Source organism: Apteryx rowi, unplaced genomic scaffold (genome assembly GCF_003343035.1).
Source record: "Apteryx rowi isolate R43461 unplaced genomic scaffold, aptRow1 scaffold_23, whole genome shotgun sequence".
Classification (NCBI taxonomy): domain Eukaryota; kingdom Metazoa; phylum Chordata; class Aves; order Apterygiformes; family Apterygidae; genus Apteryx; species Apteryx rowi.
This window is the reverse complement of record NW_020448641.1, coordinates 673,618-680,540: the sequence shown is the minus strand read 5'-3', so window position 1 is coordinate 680,540 and position 6,923 is coordinate 673,618.

Genomic DNA, 6,923 nt, shown 5'->3' with positions numbered 1-6,923 from the left:
GGAGGCGCGTGCCATCTGATGACCCAAAAGCTCCGGGCGGTTGTTCCGGAGGCGCGTGCCATCTGATGACCCAAAAGCTCCGGGCGGTTGTTCTGCAGGCGCGTGCCATCTGATGACCCAAAAGCTCTGGGTGGTTGTTCTGGAGGCATATGCCATCCGATGACCCAAACAAGGTTAGTTTTGTCTGCAACTCATCCATGTAGATACAACCTGCCTAGACAGAAGATCGCAAACATCAGTTCTGGGCCTCCACTGACYGCAGCATAAGAAACGCTCTCCTTGGGTCTTGCCACCAGTCTATCAAGCCCCGTCTTTGCCAGGGGCAGAAGAAATGCTGTTTAGAAAGAGCGAGCCTGGCCACGCATGGTCCGAGGTCCCTTACCTGGCATCGACAGTCCTTGCGGAAGGAACGGGAGAGGGTAGGGCCCGTCCTGCCCGTTCCYCCACGTCCGCTCGTGGACCCGCTGGGCACAAGCTCCTCCGATCCTTCACTGCCGCCCCTGGTGGCAATGTGCTCCAGAAGTTCACTGCCCACGTGTAAAGTACCTTCTTTTACCTGCTTTAAACCCATGAAAACTAGTTTCAGTGAGCRTTCCCTAGTTATTTTACAAACACGATTCCTCCCTCTCTGATTTCGAAAATGCAAGTGAAAGTAATTTTTTTTTTTTTTTAAACGCAGGATCTCTTGTCTTGGGATTCAAAATCAGACAGTCAGATTCTAACGGGTGAAACAAGTCAACATTTACTCAGATGGTGAAAATTACCATTAAAATGTATGAGGACATTCTTGAATACCTTGAATGCACGGTATTTTGCATTAGAAAATAAGTTTAATTAAATACAGAATCAACTGCCATGTCTTACCAAGCTGACAGATTGCACTTGTACTTCAGCCTTTCATTTTATTTCGCTTCTAGAGCTTAGGAAATTTTATTTCAAGTAACTGAAATTRATTTACCAAAAAAGAATAATGTCTTTATAGCACATTTTTATAGTAATATAACATTAGCAATAAACATCTGCTAAATGTTACTTAATGTTTTTGCAACATATGTTATAAATGATAAATGGATGACTTTAGGTGCCTTATAAAATATTTAGGCTGTATTGTGTTTAATGCTAGGCTGCGGCTATTAAAAAAACCTAACGTGAATAGAGAGCAAAAGTTATGAACATATTCCTTAGTAAAGCTAAATAAATAATTTTAAACAAATTTATTTCAACAAAAATCATAGATTTGCCTATAGCAAAACATCTAATTCATTTTCTCAGTTTAGATTCATTTTTATGGCGTATAAGGAAGAGGGAAAATTTCTGTTTCATTGCAATGTTTTCAAAATTCAACATGAGATGCTTTTCTATATAATAAAACCTCCTTTTGACTTTATTTTTAAAAAGTAAAAAGATTAAATAAACAAAATGACATGTTTGATTCAAAATGAAGTTTTGATTTCTCTGCTGAAAAATCTGAATTTCAGGTCACCCGAAAAAGGCATTTATCGCGAATTCTCGGGAATGCTGGTGAACTTATGGCCCCGTTAACTCCACTCCTCGCACAGCTCCACCCCCAACCACACTAAAGGTGAAATTCTCATAATACTGAATAATTTGCATTCACTCCAGACTGGCAGGCTGTAACCAATACTTGTGCCAAAAAACCCACTTCAGCGACTGCCCCAGCAGCAGCCGAGCTGCAGTTACGGCGCAGGACACCGCTCACCCGAAATCGCGCGGAACACGAAGCGCGTAACTTCAGATCCGCCGCCTTGCGATTTCTCCTCCAGATACCCCAGCCCGGAGCCTAGCTCCTGCTCGGCACTTCTGCACCTTCTCCTGACGTTTGCAGCAGCGGATCTCCGGCAACGGGAGCAGCGCCAGCGCCCTACCAGCGCCCCACACCCGGCTCTTTCCTTTCAACTACAGCCGAGAGACAAGTTTCTGTCAAAACCAGTTCTGATGGAAAACTCTCCCATCAAATAAAATTCTTAAAAAAAAGTTTGCTTAACTTGAAAACCTTGTTGCAAACAAGCAGTCTGGGGCAACTTTGCTACTTCTTCCATTTAAAATTGAAAGCTGGTGATCTGTTTTGCTCAGGAGAACATAAAAGTTTGGGTTTCGTCAGCCTCAGTTCACTCGAAACAACGTGAAAAATTGTTTCATTTTTTATGTATGTACCATATGTTTTGGCGCTGCAGCGGTAAGGTTTGTTGAGCGATGCCAGTTTAAATACAATTAAAGATCTTTCCGTAAGAGGAGACCGAAAACTTTAGTAATCAGAAGTAAAATTCAGTCAGTGAAGAAATACGCTGTTTCTACGAAGAAACTTACTGCTACAATAAACCAGCTCCAATGCTCCGAGTTTTAGGAGAAGACAGCTAATAACTTCAGATTAACCAGAAGTCCACAACRGACTCATGCGATGAGCCAGAAAGCAAGAGGAGTGAACAGAAAAGAGAGAAAAGTTGGCTTGTAATCAAGTTGTGAGTTCAAGAACATTCTCCAAAATTGAACTAAAAGATACGCGGAAAGAAATGATTTTTTAAAAGTCTAATTAAGTAATTTGATTATTAATTCCTCTGATGTTCGGTCTTTTTTTTGTTTTGCTTTCTACGGGGGCCGCATGCCTAGCCTCACGGGAGCCCAATTCTTAATTTTATGTCTGTATCTCTGTGTATGACATACACACAMGCACACAGAGTTTTTATTTGTTCTATATATATTAAATTTGAAAGGGATGTGTTATAGAGAGATGCAAAAGATCCCTAAGTTAATTTAGCAATTTCATTTTGCAGATACTTCCAAATTCTGTGTTTGCTCTAAAGTTAGACCTCTCCTAAGAACATAATGTAGTTTTGTTTGGAAGCCTCGTGATGAGAGTCTGTTTCTTTATCTAGCTAGGACAAATAAAATGTTTTAAAAGACACTGGACCACTCAGAAGATCACAAATACATGAGTAGATTAGATTATCGAGAGATTTTTCCTGTCATTGCCAAACAGAGAGGCTATACTGGAGGTTAACATTCCCAGTTTTTGAAAGATGAAAACAACAACATTTGAGTCAAGTTTATGAAATAATGCACATTTTCCAGCAAAAAAGCTTCTCAAAGCTGATATCTCTACAGCTTTCAGGATGATGGGGGATATGAAAGATGGTCAGAACCTCTTAAGAAAAACTTGCACTGATATCTGGCTGTCCCCCACATCGGTTTTATTTATTTGCAACTTGGTTGATCTCAAGGAAAATATTCCTGAATTACCCTCATTTGCTCCAGTATGGAAGGAATATCATGCTCTGTATCTTTGCAGAAGAAAAGGTTGCAAAGTATGAAAAATAAGATACATTTCAAACTGCTTTTCTCAGTGTACTCTAAAAGAGTGCAAGTCCTGAATTCATCTGTCATCTTTCAACTTCCTCCATTTCAGTCCATACTTTTGTCTACATGCAAAGGCAGAAAATTATAACCAGAGACCTATTTCTGAAGATAAATGAAGATACGCCACAAAAAAATTGCTTACCTATAGATACACAGATGCAGTATTAGAACAGACACTAACTTGTGTGACGAGTATATTCAGTCCAAAGAAAGACAACTTTTTTGTTGCCTACTTTAAAAATCAGCTATTTATTCTACCTACTGAAAAAGCATAATAATCATCTACAAAAAATTGTTTTCTCAGGATCCAAATTTATTTGGCAGCGTTTTTCCCTGAGGTGCCTGGTTTTCATCCTGCAGTGTTTTGCARCGTCAGGGAGTGCCAAATTTTGCTGAATAGAGATCCTCAAATAAGGTAGAAACATTTAGCTTAATGCAAGTTTTAAAAGAGTATTATTTCCAATTTCTGAGAAAGCAATCTTCCTAAGTAAAAGGGTTTTTTTGTTGTTGTTTTTTCATCTCCACTATCTTGGGCTGTAATTATGCAAGAACATCTTTCGATTTTAACATTAGCCATAGTATTATGGAAAGAATTACAGCTGAAGTTGTGCCCAAGGTAAAGTTCTGCAGGCAATTTCCATTTCCATTTTCATGGGAGTTATTCTGACAATTAGCATCACTCTCTGCAACCATAATTCCTTATTTATTAATGACGTAACTTTTTAAGATCACTTGGCAACATGAATTTGATACAGATCGTATGTAAGAGCTCATGTTTCTGTCTAAAAAAAACAAAAAGACACAGCACGATTTTGTGGTTTATGATGGCTTTAAACTGACTTGAGGGAGAACAGATAAAATCTGATCTGGAAAAAAATCTGTTGAGACAAAGTTATTCCCTTCAAAACTGCCTGAACAAATCTGAGCCTGGAGGACAAGTTTACACCAGTTTGTTTTGCATAATTTAACATTTTTGCTCCAGGACCGTATGCCCTAAATCTTGATTTACCACCGCAGAGACTCGCAGTCYGGATGACGCTGCAAAGACCCGCTGTCATTCAGCATCAGACGCAGACGCCTTTTCTCACCCATCTCTCAGTGCTCTACCAGTCTGTAAAGCTGGAAACAGCAAACCAGCGGTTTCGTAAGTGACTTTGAAAATTCCCACGCAGTCACTTCGTCCTCATGTTTGTCAAGGAACATACGGCAGCAGCCACCTTTCCAGAACGGTGAGTTTTCTTGCAGCTTGTTTCCACAACTCAGCTTTAAGTAGCCAGGAACACTGGATAACCGCAATAATCTTTTTCCAGGTCTTCCTTTCTGAGATTTTTCCCTGTCTTTTTAATTCTGTTTATCACATAAATGCATCTTGCCTTTTAGTCTACCTTCACCTCCAAAACCTCTGGGACAAAAATTCTTAAATACAACCATTAAAATCTTGAATGAATTTGTACCAGCATCTTCTAATTCTTACTTCAGTTCCTCARCCTTTTAATTTTAATAGGACAAATTTTATGAACAGGCAATTGCTGCTGCGGTTGACAGGCAAAACCCAACAACCACAGGTAAAATCACGTCTTGCTGACTTTAGAGACATACACTGCTGCTGTGCACAGCCAACCGAGGAAGGCCATAAACTGTGGGTAAATTACACCGAGAGCGAGTAAAAGGAACCAATTTGCAGGGTAGTGATTTTTATAAAAGAAACAGCAACAAAAATGCCATCGCAGCCTTTGGGGACCATTCTCTTCCATGTCTCAAAGCAATGCTGCTGCTTAAAACTAAAGCATATCCAAATCATTTCCTGCAAATAAGAGCCGGCGCGTCRTTGCAGCGAGCTCATCTCCCGCAGGCGGGAGCACAGAACCATTAACGCGGGAAATCGCCACTCAGCATCCCGGGCATCGCGGCTGCTTTGCTGAGAATAAGGGCGTTGGTACTTCCTGAAAACTTGGGAAAACTGTAATTCAGACAGTGAAAATTATCCATGAACACAAGTAAACCTGGCTTTCCATGATACGGAATCAACTCATAGCAACTGCAGTCCCAAACAGAGATTGCTTAAATTCTGTAAAGATAATAGGAAAAAAAAAAAAGTGAGGGAGAAGATTTAGGCTTTGACATACATCCAGAGACCAAAAGGAAAACTCTCAAGAAAAGAAAATGTTCTTACCACTGTCATTCAGTTTTCTGACTTTTGACCGATGATGGGATGGGAAGGAGTGTGACTCATAAGAGGTTACGCAAAAAGAGTTCAAAATGCAACGAAAAAGGCAGAGAGCAGGGACGCGTTTGCTAGTGCAAAGACTGAGAAGTGCCACCTTTGCTGACACAGCGAGCGCCGTCCCCACGGGGAAACCGGGCCACCCAGCAAAGCCACCGCAGCCCCGCGCCCAGCGTCCCCGCATGGGCTCCTGCCCCGCGGCGTCCGAGCGGAGACAGGGACCTCCGGCTACCACGCAGAGCTGACGCCGCGGTCGGGGATGAGCCAACTTCTTCCTGAGAGCTCCAGTCATTTGTCCTCTTGCTTTGTGAAGGCATCCATTCCGCTTCAGATTATTTTTTTTAGTTTTAGCCAATTCCTTTGACTGACACCTCTTCTTGGGCTGAGCAGTGCGAAAAATAAGAGGAGACAAGGTGAACCCATTCAGAGGTTTATAACCCTAGGAAAAGCCACCCGTAATACCGAAAAAGCTAATGGAGATGGTCTGAACGACACGGTATCTCCGTGACCAGAGCCGTCACGGGGAGGAAGGGAAGCCCGGACAACACGGCACTGCTGAACGCAGTTTGTAAGCAGCCCAGGCGAGGGGAAGGCACACGCGCAGCTACRGAGTTAACCGAGGTGCACTGCAACCCCCCTGCAGCGAGCCAGCACAGCCAAGCCGGGAAAGGCCACGGGCCACCCATCGAACCAGTCCACCACGAAGCCAGGGATGGGAACCTTTCYGGCAAGTTAAGGAATTGTTCTCCTGTCAGTTGCTAATTCATGGCCCACACTAATGGCCATCAGCTCAGGTCCTCTTTGCATTGCCCCGTCGGCTACGGCTCGTTATAGCTGSTTACTCAAGTCCTTGATCAAGGCAAGGTCATGACGCTTCCCTGACAGCCTTAAATAAGTCAAGCTTGTAAGAGCGCAAATAGAAACGAAAAACATCCAAGCCCTCAGCATTTCACCACCCTTAATGGAATAAGATTGCTGACCCAGGCCAAAAAGGGTTGACTCTCCGTAAGAAAAAGCAGCTAGGCAATAGGTTTTGCCATGCTGTGCAGAACCTGTCACTTACTGCAAAAGCTTAAATGATATTGTGGCTTGCAACCTCATCACGATCCTTGTGGTAATTGATTCTTCATTTAAAGTGTCATCTCATGAAAAATGGATACTGTAGCGTTCTTCCATACTTGTGAAGAAAAGCTGGACTGCACCCTGAAAGCTGCATATGAACCGTAAGATGTTTAAGCAAATCCAGTGACACTTGATGAATTCTGAAAACATACCAATACCAGTACGGTTTGCAGTGAAACTTATGCAAAGCCATAGTTAAGTA